General features: G+C 34.1%; 1 protein-coding gene and 2 long non-coding RNA genes across 10 annotated transcripts in view; 1 reads left to right on the forward strand and 2 right to left on the reverse strand.

Annotated features, from left to right (window-relative positions):
• Window positions 1-16,764, reverse strand: part of LOC101892637 (calcium uniporter protein, mitochondrial) — a 266,622-nt gene that overhangs the window by 190,405 nt on the left and 59,453 nt on the right. The gene's annotated exons all lie outside the window — the stretch shown is intronic.
• LOC131806862 (uncharacterized) lies at window positions 5,764-6,369 on the forward strand. The gene is made up of 2 exons (XR_009344202.1): window positions 5,764-6,052; window positions 6,125-6,369. It is a non-coding gene; the product is annotated as an uncharacterized LOC131806862 (long non-coding RNA).
• LOC131806861 (uncharacterized) lies at window positions 6,076-6,732 on the reverse strand. Its single transcript, XR_009344201.1, has 2 exons — window positions 6,306-6,732; window positions 6,076-6,249 (listed from the first exon to the last, which is right to left on the reverse strand). It is a non-coding gene; the product is annotated as an uncharacterized LOC131806861 (long non-coding RNA).

Genomic DNA, 16,764 nt, shown 5'->3' on the forward strand with positions numbered 1-16,764 from the left:
AGATAAGAAAATGTGGTGAGCAGACCTTCGAGTTAGAAATAAATAATACAGAATTTTGAATTGTTGCATGTGTTATGGTGGAGTTAGATTATGGGATGTAATCTTTACTCAGACTGATAAGCAAGTGCAGCATGCTTGCTTGCCACATGTGAGGTTTATGGTGGCATGGTTCATATGCATGTGTACAGTTGGTATCTCTCTCTCTCGCTCTCTATCTCATTTACACTTAATGATAATTTAGGTTAAGTCATATTTTCATAACTATTTCTTAAGAAATATTTTAATAAATAAATTTAGTGTCTTACAAACGCTCAATTGGAAAAGACTTTGCGTCTTTTAATTAATGATCCCGGTTTACAATCATTATAAAAGCTATATAATTTGTTTTCAATTTGAATTGTATATTTTGTATTTGTTTTTTTTTTATTAAATTTTAATCAAATAGTCTAGAAAATCAAACTGTGATCAGTATGTGTGTCCTCGATCCTAAATAATGACATTTACCAAATTGTGTACCTTCAGTTCAAAAACGTGATTTTAGTTGTGATCTCGTAAGGCAACACCAGGACCTATATTGGACATTTTTTAAAGGATGTGTTGCACCTATTTATATTTTAAAATGGCTGGAAGATCCTACGAAACAGTTCAACTTGAACTTGACAATTTTCAAAACAAAAATTTCCGAAAACTACCACTTAAATTAATTTTTTGTCATAGGCTGTAGTACCCATTACGAACTTTGGACCTGCACAGACAATTTTCTGCCTAAGGCCGTAGTATCCCTTTGGAACTTCAAATACCAAATTTGAAACGATTCCGGTGAATAATGTAGCTAAAATCATCAAAATACCCAATATTAGGAGGCACCGTTATATGGGGGCTATGTGAAAACGTGGACCTACATGGCCCATTTACGAACTTAACCTACCTACTGGAAAAATAAACATGTGTGCAAATTTTTAGCCTTCTATCTCAATTCGTTCGAAAGATAGCGTGATTACAACAGACAGACGGACATTGCTAGATCGTCTTAGAATTTTACGCTGATCCAGAATAAATATACTTTGTAGGGTCCATTACAAACATTTCGAGGAGTTACAAACGGAATGACAATGTATAAAGTATAAAAATGGCCGCTTATATCGAAACAGTGACCTACTGCTTTTGTATGGCAAATGCCCCTCCAATGTGAACTTAACATGCTAAAAGGTATCGACCGGTTTTGCGTTATTGAAAATTATGATCCTTTCTGGGGGTTGACCAATATCTATAATTTTCGCACAAGAACTTGTTCTGTGAAATTATTATTATCTGTGAAAAATTTGATATTTTGTGGGGATATTGCCCATCTCCGAACTTAATCTAAGTTTGATAATAATATTACGATATATGAGGTTGGGTCAAATTGGATACACCCTTGGGGACTTATCGTGAGCATCAGCCATACTGATGGACTAGACTTCATTGTAGAATACCATATAGTATATATTATTGAACATTTTGTGACAGAAGAATTTATAAAAAAAAAACTCAAAACACCTTAAATATGAGGGTATGGCCTATAGTGAACAAAAATAAAACGATTTTTGTGGAGAACCTTAAATGTCATGTTTTATCTAAAAGAGTACAGAACATAACACATTTTATATCAGTCGTCCTTAATATCATATCGTTCTCAAAATTCGGCAGTTGGAATAGATCAGGCCACCCATTCTACTAACTCCCTCAAAACGGATAAAATTTTTGAATAACCATGGCGCTCTTAAAATGCGAAATAAAAATCGGATTAATTCCAAACTTGGCACATCCCAATATTTCAATTAACAGATATCGTATAAAGAAGGAATCTATCGGTCCACTCTTTCTAGTACCTCCCCAATAAAGGATCAACATTTTGAATAACCAAAACGCTCATAAAATGTCACACATTTCAATGTTTTACTAACGCAAGATCTGATGTGAAGGTAATCGACTTAGGCTCTTCTCTTCTGGTAGTTCTCCCGTCAAGGATCACAATTTTAAATACTTGAAAAAATTGCGATTCAATTACATGATTTCTTCGAACTTGCCATATCTAAATTTTTCTCTCAAACAACTTGATCTGACGTGAATAAGGTATTTATCGGCGCACTCCTTCAGAACCTCCCCCCTAACGGAATTCAAAATATATTTAAATAAATGGACAATAGCTGAGCATAGACATCTGTTGGCAAAGTCGATACAGATATTTTTTACCCCGTTTTTAATAGATTTGATATATCCATTTGGTTCCCAACTCTAAAATAAAAGTCATGTGGTTAGGCAATATTGTCAGGACCTTTAAAATACTTAAATCTGACAGGAACGTGAATATATCTTTTGGTTGTAAGTGTTTGTTTCTATTTCAAATTCGGTGGAAGAATCTTTCAATATGCAGAAAATATTTTTATAAAAAGGAGACCTTTTTGGAGGACTGATACAAGAGATACTACAGCAATAACTCACAAAACAAGGAAAAACCGTCGGAAGCCAAACATTTTGGCAAAGTTTTGAACTCATGTGAGGTATATTTATGGGCCAGCTAGTTTAATATAAGAATAATATAAAGACCATATAATATAAAGGGCCTCCAAATAAAAAATTATATTTATCAGGGGCAATTGAATAAAAAAATAATCTGGGTATTGAACCCCAATTTTTAAACTATAGTCCTTGAAGTAATGCAATCTATAAATTTTCAAAAATATGTTGTGAAACATATCTCAAAATATTGGGTTTCTTGTATATGGTCTAAAAAGTTTGGCCATAGGAATCCAGAACTCTTTTAAGGTTTGATCTAAAAAACAGAGTACTACCAAATCCACTTAGAAATTTCCACAACCTATACTGCCTATTTGGCTATTGGAATGTAAAATGTGTAATTAGTCGGAAATAATACATGTTTTTTAAACCAATATTTATGATACATTCTATGGTACATATTAGGTATACACATTTCTTCAGTTCAGATACTCGCCAAAAAATTAAGTATTTTGTGAGATTTTGACTTCGAATGGAGACGTGCTACTTTTCACTTGTAATATACTCGTAATTTTCACTTGTAATATACAAATTTCGATTGTAACTTTCTTAGGAACTGCAGAAGCTTATAGTGACATTTTGTGTAGAATGTGCTTTGTCCAAAAAATATCAATATCTCAATTTGTTTGCATTTTAAAATACCTTTTTCTGATCAAAATCTATTTCGCTGAAATTAGAAATGGTTAAAGCCAACTCCTTCATTTGTCTATGTTATGGTATGTGAAGCCAAAAAAGTGTCCATGACCTCTTAAGTGTTAGTATTAGCTACAGATTGTTATTCAAAAGTTAATAATATGATATATTTGATTGCTAACGCAAATATTGGGCAATGAAAAATAGACGTATTTTTAATTAAATATGTACGGCATAATTTATTGCTAATACAGTGCCAAAACAAATTGTGTCGACATTTGTTATGAGTTAATTCCTAGTACATATACATGGATGCGAGAGCAATACATATAGAAATTTATGAAAACTACATATATCAATATTTCTAAACAGAATGGAGTAATGGAAACCATTGCCAAAAATAAGTATAATATCGCTATTAATAAGGATGACTTTGGCAATTTTAAATCGGACAAATAGATATCGAATAGGTAGGATATTCAGCAATTGTTATACCCTCTACCATGATGTAATGAAAACCTTTATAAACAATATTATTTGGATTCTATATTCGAATGAGGTCCATTTTAAACTGCAAATGCCAATGAAATCGGGTCGGTTTAAAATCAAATATAAGAGAAAATGGTAATTGTGCCCCTTGTACTTATGTGGGACATAGGAAACAACCACGTCCACCCTTTAAATGCGTTATTTGGAGACATAAACTGACATAATGGAATTAAAGAAATAGCAACATTTAATTAGTTATTTTAAAATTGTTCCATAACCCCCTATGAACAACAAAAAGAAAACCAATAAAGGCATCTCAAAAGTCGGACGGGACGACTATATGATATCCTACACCTCTATGCATATTTAGTAGAGCTACCCGTAACAATATTTATGTGAAGTATTGGGAATTATTGTGAACACCAACTATAAACCTGTATTATGGCTTTAGAGCAGTTATAATTTGGAATCATGGGAACTAATATATGGGAGTTATATTCCAATCCGAATCGATTTTTCCCAAATTTGACGTACCTCGACAAGAATTATAATAAAAATATATATATCGGAGCAATAGATGTATGGGTTCAGAGTTTTATCAAATGGAAAAAATCGGTTAACTGTAAATGTCCACTTGGGCTGATATTAACCATTTGGTGCACAATAAGGGTGAAATCGGATATCGGGTGGAAGCCATATCCAAATCTGAATCAATTGCGAAGATGGTATTTCTGAGCTATGTGAGATATCTGGTACCATAATCATTGTTTTGGAGTGCGTATTGCGAATGTGAGTGACTTAATCGGATGAAAACATATATATCAGAGCTTTAGCTGTATTTGAACCGATCCTCACCAAATTTTAAGTATTTGCTTCTAGACTGAATTCGGTCATATGTGCCAAAATCCACTCTATTTGGGCTGATTTTTACCTTTGGGTAGACAAAAATTTGGTGAAATCGAACAAAGATATATATAGGAGTTATATCCAAATCTGAACCGATTTTGATAAAATTTGGCAGAAGTCTTTCTTAGGTTTTTTTGGTATCTTTTTCCGATTAGCGTTGTTATGGAGTTGATATTATGGCTATGGAAGTCTAAAATAACAAATCGGATGAATGTTATACATGGGAGCTATAGCTATATCATAACCGATATTCACCAGATTTTACATACTTGATTGATTTGTTTAAATGTGGAAATTTAAGCTAATTCTAGACATTTGGTGAACAATAAAAGACAGATCGGACGAATTGCAATAACTGTTGGGTTTTAATACTGAAATATTAAAATTACCTCTGAAAATGGTAAAAAGAGAAAACACAAAAAAAAATTGATAAAAAGGGTTTTCATGCTCACAATTTTGTATCAAATAAAGTTAAATTGTTTTTATGCCACTTATTCGATGTCTTTAAAAATTTAATGTTACCTTAGAGGCGAAAAACTATCAAAAGAGAAATAACAAAATTTTCTATTCCTTTTCACTTGAACTGAAAGGAATGGCTAATTCTCTAGGCATTTTTATTACTGAACTTTAAAATACATCCACACATAACCACAAAATATGTGAATCATTCCACAAAAAAAGGCACAAACACACACATGCCCCCAAAAAAAATCAGAAACCCAATTCCGAAAGAGAAAACATAAAAACATATGAAAGGAAGAAAAAGAAGAAGAGTGAAAACATTTAACATTTGATGTCAAGCTTGACATTGAATTGGTATAACGTTTATATATTTTTTTTTCAACCCCGACCCCTTCCAAAATATAAATTGCCAACATCCTAGGCCGACACTGTTTCGTTTGTGGGAATTGAAATTACACTTCTTTTGTTTGTATGAGTACTTGTGCTAAATCTTCCATGGCTGTGTCTGTTAAAGGCTGATAGAAGAGCTTTCAATAAGTCCTTTCTTAGGGATTTCATTTAAAATATTATGGAATTAGTAATAAAATGGCATTGGAACGTACAAGAAAAATGTATAAGAAGATTTTATGATTTTAAGATCCGAATGGTATGCAGAAGCGAAATGTTTTTGAAGTGTGTGAGCCCAAAGAAATTGCCTAGAATTTTAAGGAGATTAACAGCCTGTTCCACGATGTCGAAAGAACACGTTCGCACAACTTTTACACGACAAACAGCTGATTTCCGTTCCACTAAAATCCATCAGAACGAAAATTTGCACGAAAATCAAAGCGAACGAAAACGTAAGCGTTTCAGTGTAATTTTGCGTTCCACTATCTTTTTTCTTTCGTACGCATGCGAACACAAATGTCAAAATCAGTCACTTGTGTGTTTGCTGTCGAATGATAAAAATTAAGGAAAATTGTTTTAACATAAACATTTCTTGATTGAAAATGGAAAGAAAAATGTAAGTAAAAATAATAAATGCAATTTAATCTGTGAACAACAAATATATATTTTTTTATTTTCTCAATTCCAGCACGAAAAAACTACACAGCTGCGGGCAATAGTTGAGTATATGGGGGAGAATCCTAAGTTCGCCAGAGGAGTGCCAATTTTTGGAAGCAGCAGGCAATCCCATGAAGACCACTGGAAGACACAAACCTAGAAAAAATCATTTTTTTATTATTTTAAAAATGTAAAAATACAATCATACTTACTGGTTGTTAGGTACTTCAAATAAATTCGAAGCATCTCTTAAATGCCTCCGTGGCACAATTTGAACCTCCTCCTCATCATCCATAAAAAATAGGGCTACAGAAATATTCATTTTTTTCTTTTTTAAGAACACAAATAATCTGAACACAATCACTAGAAATTTTATTTTGTTTGTTTATTTACAATTTGTTTGTTTACAACTGAACTGTCAGTTGAGACAGAGCCACTGCTGCTTTTTCGCGTTTATATTAGACATTTGGCGCTTTTTTTTGCTTTATTTCGCGATTAATTTTGCCAAAAAATATTTTGCAACACTGAATCACGTAAGGCTATGCGAAAGAAAGAACGAAAGTTAGTGGAACGCATTCTTATGCGAAAGTGAGTGAGTAGCCTTCGTTCGCACAAATTTTCTTTCGAGATCGTGGAACAGGCTGTAAGAGAAGAAAAATATAATTGCTTTTTAAGGTTATAAAATGAATGTATATTTTTTTAATGTAAAATAGAAACCAAAGATTTTATTCACATTAAATGTTCTTGTTTTAATGGTGAAAATGGAAATACTAAGTGGAGTTGATGCTATTAGTAGTATGCTTAGATTAGAGCTTTTTGCCATTAATGGCTATCCTAGCCAATTATTGTCAGTAGCAACTGGATACAAACCAGATTGCTAAGCCATCACACTGTGCGAATAAATCCAGTAGAGCTAAAAATGAAAAACACGTGTAACACCGTTGAAAGCTTACACCTATCTATCACCACTACAACTGAGCAAAACTATACTTTTGCACATTTTTATATTTATTCATAAAATTTTACTCCGATCTGTGTTAGGTCTGCAGGAATTTGGTATATAGGTCACGTTTTGGTGTAGTCTCCATATAACTGTAACGACAGATATAAGGTTTTTTTGGTTGTTTCAATCACTGTTTCAACCCCAATTTGCTGTGAATTGGAAGCCTGTGTTCCCATTATGTAAGAAACATATTTGCATAGAACAGCCAATATAGGTCTGAATTTTAATGTAGTTCCCATATACAGAGTGAGATAAAAAAAAACTGAAACCAACTTCAGACCGCTGCCATTTCTAAGTCACTCGTCCGATAGCTGTTAAAATTATTCCAGTAACACCTCATTATATTGTTTACATGCGTACAAACGCATTTTGGTGAGAATTTTCCAGAAAAAAGTTATTCGTGATGGAATTCAAGCGTGATAGTGTGATTTCTTTATATTTGGCTGGAAAACCACAAGTGGCTATCGTTAGAGAACTCCAGCATTTAAATGTGAATAAATCGTTGGTGTCTCGTATCATCGCTCGTTATCGTGATACTGGTAGCGTAGCACGATGTCAAGGAAGTGGACGGAAGAAATCAGGTACATCAGCAGAAATGGTTCGAAAAGTAAAGAAGCGAGTCGCAGTGGCCGAAAAATGGCTCGTGAGTTGAACATGTCGCAATATCCCATTCGGCAAATATTGAAAAATGAGCTCGGGTTAAAGCCATTAAAATTTCAAAAAGTGTAAGAACTTACACCGCAACAGAAAGAAAATAGACTCAAAAGAGCTAAAGAGTTGGTTCGCATGGCCAAAAGTGGTGAACTGCCGAATTTGGTTTTCTCCGATGAGAAAACATTCGTTATCCAGCAGTTTGTAAACAAGCAGAGAATGTGCACCTTCGGTTGCCCACCAGAACGTGTGACGGTTTCATTGGCCGTTTGAACTTATTCTAAAATTTGATGCTATTTCCGACATGTTTTGCTTTCATTCAATAAAATTAAAAAAATGTCAAAAATATGGCGTTTGACTTTGTTGTAGTTTTTTTATCTCACCCTGTAATTGTACCGACAGATATTTGATGATTTGTGTCACACTTTTCACCGGTAATGTTTCAAATTTGGAATTTGAAGTTCCTAGTAGATACTACATCCTATGACTGAAAATTGCTCATACAAGTCTTCGTATTGCCCCCATTTAATAGTAGCTCCTTATATTCGGTATTTTAATGACTTTAGCGAGATTTTGTTTATGCATATGCACGTCTTTGTATAGCTCCAGATATTCGGTGTTTTTTTAAGTATTTGAATAAGACAAAAATTGCACGTCTTCGTATAAGCCGTCATATGTCCGTCCGTCTATCTGTCCATGTTAATTTGTAATCAAGCTGCAGTTCGCAATTATGGCCCGATCTCAAAATTTTGCATTGTGGTCGACTTATGGTCTACCACTTTTTGAGATGCTCGCAAAATATTTAGGGGTTGAAATGGACCAAAAACTGAAAAAATTTCCTGATTTTGCAGTTGCTCTACAGGTTGCAATTATAGACTAATCGATGCGAAAGTTAGCATGGGAGTAGAGCTTAGTGCTGGGCAGAAGTCTAAATTTAGGAATACAGAGGGGCCTCTTGCATTTGGAGATGATCGGTTCAAATTTTCCTGATCACACAATTGAAACTAATGACACCTAATTTCGCATGAGAAGAGAGTTAAGGACAGGGAAGAAGTCTAGCATTTTGGATGACCATTGGAAATATATATTTTTACTGGACTACCAAAGTTAGTAATACTAAAATTACTTCTTTAAAAAAGTGTAGGAATTAAGTCGGAAGTTCTTAAAAATTGTAATTTCATTAAAATATTTCTATCAATTAAATATAGTACTTACGGTTTATATAAATAATCAAGTCTTAGCCAACAAATTCCAGTACTTACCTAAAAAGAAAAAAAAACAGATATTTTAGGCCTTTCTGTATATTAGGTGGTAAGTGAGTAATTAAGTATAAGAAAATAGGGTTTCAATCTTCCAAAGTGCGGTTCAATTTTATTTAAATTTAGAAATAACACACATGATTTTTGGATAGTTGAAAGCATGGGTACATTGTGACAAAAACACGCTACTAGTTTAAAACTAATATGAAAAATAATCAGTTCTTAGCTAAGCTCAAACCCGAAAACTATTGGAACATCTGTCAACTAACAGCATAAGTATAAAACAAAAATCGGTTCAGATACCCTCTGTCATATGGCAAGAGAGGTTATATACCACCAGAACGGGTCTCATCGAAATAACGGTTTTAGATCCTAGGTCTCTATAGACCAACGCCGTTTCAGGGCAGGTAAAGTCGATCTAGCGATGTCCGTCCGACTGTCTGGCTGGCTCGGAGAGGGTATCCGATTTGGTCCAAACTAAGTACATTGTAATATTATTATCAAACTTAGATCGAGTTCGGAGCTGGGCATTATCGATCCACTCCTTTCGGCAACTCCACAATAAAAGTTCGAAATTTTCAAAAAAAAAAAAATATTTTACTGCACAGAAAGAGAAAGGATGATCCGGTTTTGCATCAGTGCTAGGTCAGTCAAAAATGGACCATATCGGTCCACTCTATCAAGTACATCCCCCACAAGGGGTCAAATTTTTGGTTAATTATAAGTCTTATAAAATGTAATGTAAGAGTCCGATTGTCTTCAAATTACACATATCATAATATTTTTATCAATCCAAGGTCTGGTACGAATTTTTAAGCTCATAAAACGCGAAATTAACATCCGATTCCATTCAGACTTGGTACATCTCAATATTTCTATCAGCACAAGTTTTCTTATAAAGATGGTAAAGATTGGAACATTCCTTCTGGTATTTCCCGCACATAAGGTTCAAGATTTTGAAAAACAAAACGCTCGAAGAAACCGAAATGAATATTCAACTCTTTTCATATATGATATATATCTGCGAACCCTTCTGATACCCTACCCACAAAGAGTCACAATTTTAAAAGCTTTTATCTGTCATAACTTGCGAAACAAGTTGGCGATTCTTTACAACTGGGTATATCTAAATTTCTCTTTACTCTGATATCTGATATGAATATGGAATTTATGATTTCGCAGAAAATTGGATATTAGTATTTGATTTCTCTCAAACTTTGCACTTATCAATATTTTTATATGTATTAGATGAATTATGAAAACGGAATACTTCGGTCCGCTATATTTGTCACCTCCCGCATATCTTCACATTTTTTAAAAAATTTGTCATATAAAATATGGGAAGTAGTCGATATAGTCAAAATCTTGGTCGTTGTAATGTTTAGGTCAGATACGAATTGGTCAATATTGGCCAACTGCTTCGAAACCTCCCCCCATAAAGGGTCAACAGTTTGAATAATCATAACTCAAGGCTGGGGGTATACATCTGTCGGCAAAACCGACTGATACTATTTTACTTGTTTTAACCCATTCACAACTTAAATTACTTTAACATTTGTCCAAAATCACCAAAACAGTTGCACGAAATTAACAAATCAATACAACAGAAGGTAGGAGTCTAATTCATATTTTCCCAAAACGTGACAAGAGTAGTAAAATTTGGGAAAAAGAAAGGTCACGTTCCAAGAAATGCCGTAGCATGAATTAGAAGATATTGCCGCCTTCTGAATTGGCCCCGACAATGATGTGATCCTAAACCCAAAAAAACAAAAAAAAAACTTTCCTAGTAATAAACTACCATCAACTATTGCCAGCAACAACAGCACACTCCGATAAATTCTAGAATTATTTTTAGATAAATTCGATACGTGTCAAATGGTTATTGCGTTAGGTCACTTCTGCTACGTAGCATGTGTGTACAAACGTGTATATGTGTGTGTTTGTATTTGCGATATACATATAGTATTCCTTGAAGCCAAGTATTACCGTGTCATGAACATATAATGCATGAATAATGTGTCCCTGTTGAGTTTACAAAGTGCTGAATTTTTTTTTCTCTTTTGTCATTTTTGTAATTTGTTTTTATCTAGATAAGTAAAGGTCAATAAAATAATGAAACATGTTCATAACATAGATATCATGAAATTCAATATTAACGGGGTTTTTAGGTTAGCAAAAGTATGGATAAGAGTCGGAATGTGTATTAATTTTTACACACGCATAATTATTACAATAGGTTGGATTTTATTGTAAAGATCTGCAGTACTCAACGAATGGATATTTGGTATTAAAATGTAAAAAAATCGAGTCAAAAAATATGCAAAAAATATCCTGTTTTGATTTTTTATTTATGTACACAAAAAAGTCGAAAAATCAATACTATCATCTGTTGGTAAAAATACAACTCTAAAATGTAACTGGAACTGGGTAGTGCGCACGATAACTCTTGAAGAGAGTATTTGATTTGAGCCAAACTTAGTACATCGTAATATTACTGCCAAACATAAATGGAGGTTTAAGATGGACAATATCGCCCCACACCTTCTGCTACCTTCACCACAAAATGTCAAAATTTTCGCAGAAAATAATTTACCGTATAGAACTAGAAAGGTCCAATTTTGTGCAAACTTTGCAGATCCCAATATGTATCATTTCTATGTCAGGTTTGAAAATTAATAATATCGGTCCACTCCTTTTAGTACCTCCACGACAAGTGGTCAAGATTTTGAATAATTATAACTGTCATTTTCACAATTTTCCGTCATAATTTGCGAAAAAAGTCAACAATTCTTTTCAATCTTGGTGTAACTAAATATTTTTTTCCACCAAAGATCTGATGTGAATATTGAATATATCAGTCCACTCCTACTGGTACCCCCAACAAAAGTTTAAATATTTGATTAACAATTGTTTGCATAATTTTCGATTTTCTTTAAACTTTTCACATCCTAACATTCTTTTCAGTAGTAGATGAAGTGGCATTATTCGGTCCTCTATATCTGGAAGATTCAAAAAAATTATAACATATCTCATATTAAGTGAAGGAAGTAGTAGTGTCATATCCGGCACGTTGGTCGGATACGAAATTAACAGTACTGGTCCACTCCTTCCGAACTTCCCCCAAAAAGGATCAACAGTATGCATAACGGCTAAGATTGGCGTACTGATATTTTTATACCATCAGTCATATGGCTAGAGAGGGTATATATAGTTTGATACGGTCAAAACGTGCCTAGTCGAAATAACGGTTTTAGACTCTAGGTCTCTTTGGACCAAATCCGTTTCAGGACATTTGGAGTCGATCTAGCGATGTGCTCCGTCCATCCGTCTGCCTGTCTGGCTGATGCGCAGGATAATTCTCGAGGGAGTATCTGATTTGGTCCAAACTTGGTTCAACGTGATATTTTTGTCAAACTTAGATCGAGTTCGGAGATAGGCAATATCGGTCCACTCCTTCTAGTACCTCCCCCACAAAAGGTCGAAACTTTCAAAAAATATATTTTCTGCCCAGAAAGAGAAACGATAATCCGACTTTGCTCCAACTTTGCAAATCCCTATATTTGCATCAGTTCTAGGTCAGGTGAGAGAATGGACAATATCGGTCTACTCCATCAAGTACCTCCCACACAAAGGGTCAAAATTTTGAATAATTACAACTCTTATAAAGTGTGATATAAGACCCCGATTGTCTTCAAATTTCACACATCCCAATATTTTTATTAACCCAAGGTCTGGTGTTTAGATGGAATACATCGGTCCACTCCTTCTAGTACTTCCCCCACATAAGATAGTCATTTTGAATATCCATTAAGCTCATAAAACGCGAAATTAATATCCGATTCCACTTAGACTTGGCACGTCTGAGTATTTCTATCAACACAGAATCTGTTATAAAGAAGATAGAGATCGGCCCATTCCTTCTGATACCTCTCCCACATAGGATTTAATATTTTGAAAAACAAAACGCTAAGAAAGAAAACGAAATATGTATCCAACTCTCTTCAGATTTCACCCATACAAACATTTTCGCTAACACAAGATCTGTTGTGAAGTTGATATATATCTGCGAACCCCTTCTGGTACCTCGCCCACAAAGGGTCACAATTTGCAATAATTTTATCGGTCATAACTTGCGCAACAATTTGGCGACTCTTTACAACTTGATATTCGTAAATATTTTTCTCAACAAGAAGCCTGATATGAATATGAAATTTATGATTTCGCACCAAATTGGATAATAAACATGCGATTTTCTTGTATTTTTGCAGAATATTTTGCTTAATATTTTTATTGGTATAAGATGAAGTATAAAAATGGAATAATTCGGTAGACTATATCTGGTACCTAACGTACCTTCATAAGTCCATATAATCCATTCCAGGCACGTCGCAATATTTCTATCATATTAATCATAACACAGGTCAAAATATATTTAAATAATCGAACATAGGCTGAGGGTATATATCTGTTGGCAAACCCGACTGATACTTTTTAACTTGTTTAATTTGTTTTTTGTTTATTTTGCATAATCTAAGTCACTACTTAATACGTCCTAATTTATTATTATTTATAAAGGTTATTTGTACTTATTTTATCACATCCAATATGATATACACCTACACACATGTGCACATTTTAAGGTATGATACGCAGTTTTATTACCTCTAATGTATGTGTGGGTAATAGATTTTTTAATTGCAATATTTTCCCAGCATCCACAACTATAAACATTTCCACAAAAATTCATCTTTCCACTCTTATTGTACTATGTTTACGATATCTAGGCAAATATCTGCACTCGAATGCACCAATATGGCTCCAGGCTTAATTACGCCCTCATACATACATAAGGGTTGCACAAAGCCACAATGTAAATGAGAAAAATAAACTTTCTTTGAGATTTCGAAGCAGGTACGGTAATGTTAATACAGTGAAACAATGAAAACTCTTTACTTGTTAAATCCTCTGCCATAAAATGGAGGCTATATTCAATTTGTCATTGAGTTTGCAACATCTCGAAATCTAAAGTCGAAATCGACTAATATCGACTTTGCTTTGAATAATTAAAAGCACCAACTCGAAATATACGTCTGAATATTCTTGATCAGCATACAATTTTGAACCGATTTAAGGATGTCCGTCTGTTAAATAGAGCTCAGATGAGTTCGAAACTTTTAAAATATCAAAATCTACGTAACCCAAAAATATTGCTAATGTCACAAAAGTAGTTGGTATGATTAATGTAAGTACTGCTGGACTTTTTTGGAGACATGATAAAGTTAATAATCAATCTATTTTATAGTTATTTGAAATTTCGATTAGCTGCTTTAAGTAACAAGTTAAAAGGAAAAATATAGCTAATATAATTTTAACAGGCATACGCATAAATGAGATATACAGGGTGAGATAAAAAAAAACTGCAACCAACTTCAGACTGCTGTCATTTCTAAGCCACTCGTCCCACAGCTGTTAATATTATTCCAGTGACAGCTCATTATATTGTTTACAAGCCTACAAAAGCAATTTGGTGAGAACTTTCCAGAATAAAAGTTATTCGTGATGGAGTTCAAGCGTGATAGTGTGATTTCCTTATATTTGGCTGGAAAACCACAAGTGGCTATCGTTAGAACACTCTGAATAAATTTTTTTGTCTCGTACCATCGCTCGTTACCGGCAGAAAACAGCAGCATAAGCAAAAATGGTTCGAAAAATAATGAAACGACTTGATCAAAACCCGTGTCGCAGTTGCCAAAATATGGCTCGTGAGCTGAACAAATATTCTGGGGGGTACATTAAAGCCTTGGGCACGCAAACATTTTGGCCGCAGACCTTGGACATTCCAACAGGACTCAGCGCCATCTCACTTACGCGCGACACCCAAGAATGGTTACAAAATGATGTTCCTCGCTTCATTTCCAGCGCACAATGGCCACCAAAATCTTCGGATACCAATCCGTTGGACTATTGTGTCTGGAGTATTTTGGAAAGCAAAGTTGGCACTAAAAAATACCAAAGTGTCCATCACCTCAAGCAAGCACTTCGCTAGGAATGGGCCAAAATACCGCAGAGCAACATTCAGGTAGCGTGTGACGGTTTCATGGCAGTTTGAAGGCCATAATTCGTGCCAAAGGTGACCAATTCGAACAAATCTAAACTTATTCTAAAATTTGATGCTATTTCCGACATTTTTTGCTTTCATTCAATAAAATTAAAAAAAAAATGTCAAAATTATGTCGTTTGACTTTGTTGCAGTTTTTTTATCTCACCCTGTACATATGTACATAACAGGGAGAAAAAACAGTTTTAGACCCTATGTCTCTTGGGACAAAATCCGTTTCAGGACATTTGGAGTCGATCCAGGGGTGTCCGTCCGTCCGCCAGGCTGGCTGGTGCGCGCGATAACTCTCGAAAGAAGTATCCAATTCCATCCAAACTTTTTACGTCGTAATATTTTTAATAAACTAGGATCGAATGAGTGAACAATATCGGTCCACTCATTCTGCTACCTCCCCCACAAAAGGCCAACATTTTCAGAGAAAATAAGGTTATAGAACAAGAAAGGTTCATCCAACTTGGAACAAACTTTTCAAATTCTAATATTTTCTTGCGTGTGAAAATGGACAATGTCGACCCACTCCTCCTCCGCAAAAAAGGTAAAAATTTGAAATGATTATAACTTATATAAAAAGTGAAAGAAGAGTCCCATTGTCTTAAAATTTCCCACATCGCAGAATTTCTACAATGACAAGAAGAACAGATATAAAAGGGCCACTAGTTCTGGTTGCTCTCCCACAACAGGCTAAAATTTTAAATATCAATGACGATCATTAGAGACGAAGTTAATATTTATATTTCTACCAACGCAAGATCTAATATAAAGATGGAATGAATCAGTCTGCTCCTTTAGGTGCCTCTCCCAGAAAGAGGATATCATTTTGAATAATGAAAATGTTCATAAAATACGAAATAAATATCCGATTCATTTCAAACTTCACACATCCCAAATATTATTACTAACGCAAGATCTGGTGTAAAAATGATATATACAACCCACCTCTCCTGGTACCTTCCCCACAATGGGACAAAAATTTAAATAAATATATCTCTCATAAAATGCGAAATGGTGGGTAAATATCCATTATACTTAAATTTTGCAAATACCTATATTTGTATTAACACAGGAACTGGTTGAAAGTGGAATATATCGAACCACTTCTTGGGAGGTACTCTCCCACAACGGATCAAAATTTTTGAATAGTTATAACTCCCATAAAATGTGAAATAAGCATTAGCTTCTCTTCAAATTCCATGTATACCAATATTTTTATTAACACAAGATTTGCCGTGAAGGTGATAGACATCTGTCTACCTCTTGTGGTATCTCCCCCCACAAAGGGTCAACGTTTTTGGTACATGGAAAACAAGTCAGCGATTCATTTCAAACACGGAATATCTAAATACTTCTCTTAACCAGAGATCAGATATGAATATGGAATTTATCGGTACACTCCTTCTGGTACCTCCGCCACAAAATGGTAAAGGTTTTTTTACAACTATTCGAATAAAATTGGAAATAAATATTCGACTTTCTTCAAATGTTGCACATTTCATTTTTTCAGTATTAGAAGAAGTGGAATACTTCAGTCGACTATATCTACTACCTAACGCATATTTCGACATTTTTCAACAACTATCACTGTTCTCATATAAAATAAAGAAAGTAGTCGAAATAGTTCAAATCTTATAAAATTTATATCA

Source organism: Musca domestica, unplaced genomic scaffold (genome assembly GCF_030504385.1).
Source record: "Musca domestica strain aabys unplaced genomic scaffold, Musca_domestica.polishedcontigs.V.1.1 9, whole genome shotgun sequence".
NCBI classification, from domain to species: domain Eukaryota; kingdom Metazoa; phylum Arthropoda; class Insecta; order Diptera; family Muscidae; genus Musca; species Musca domestica.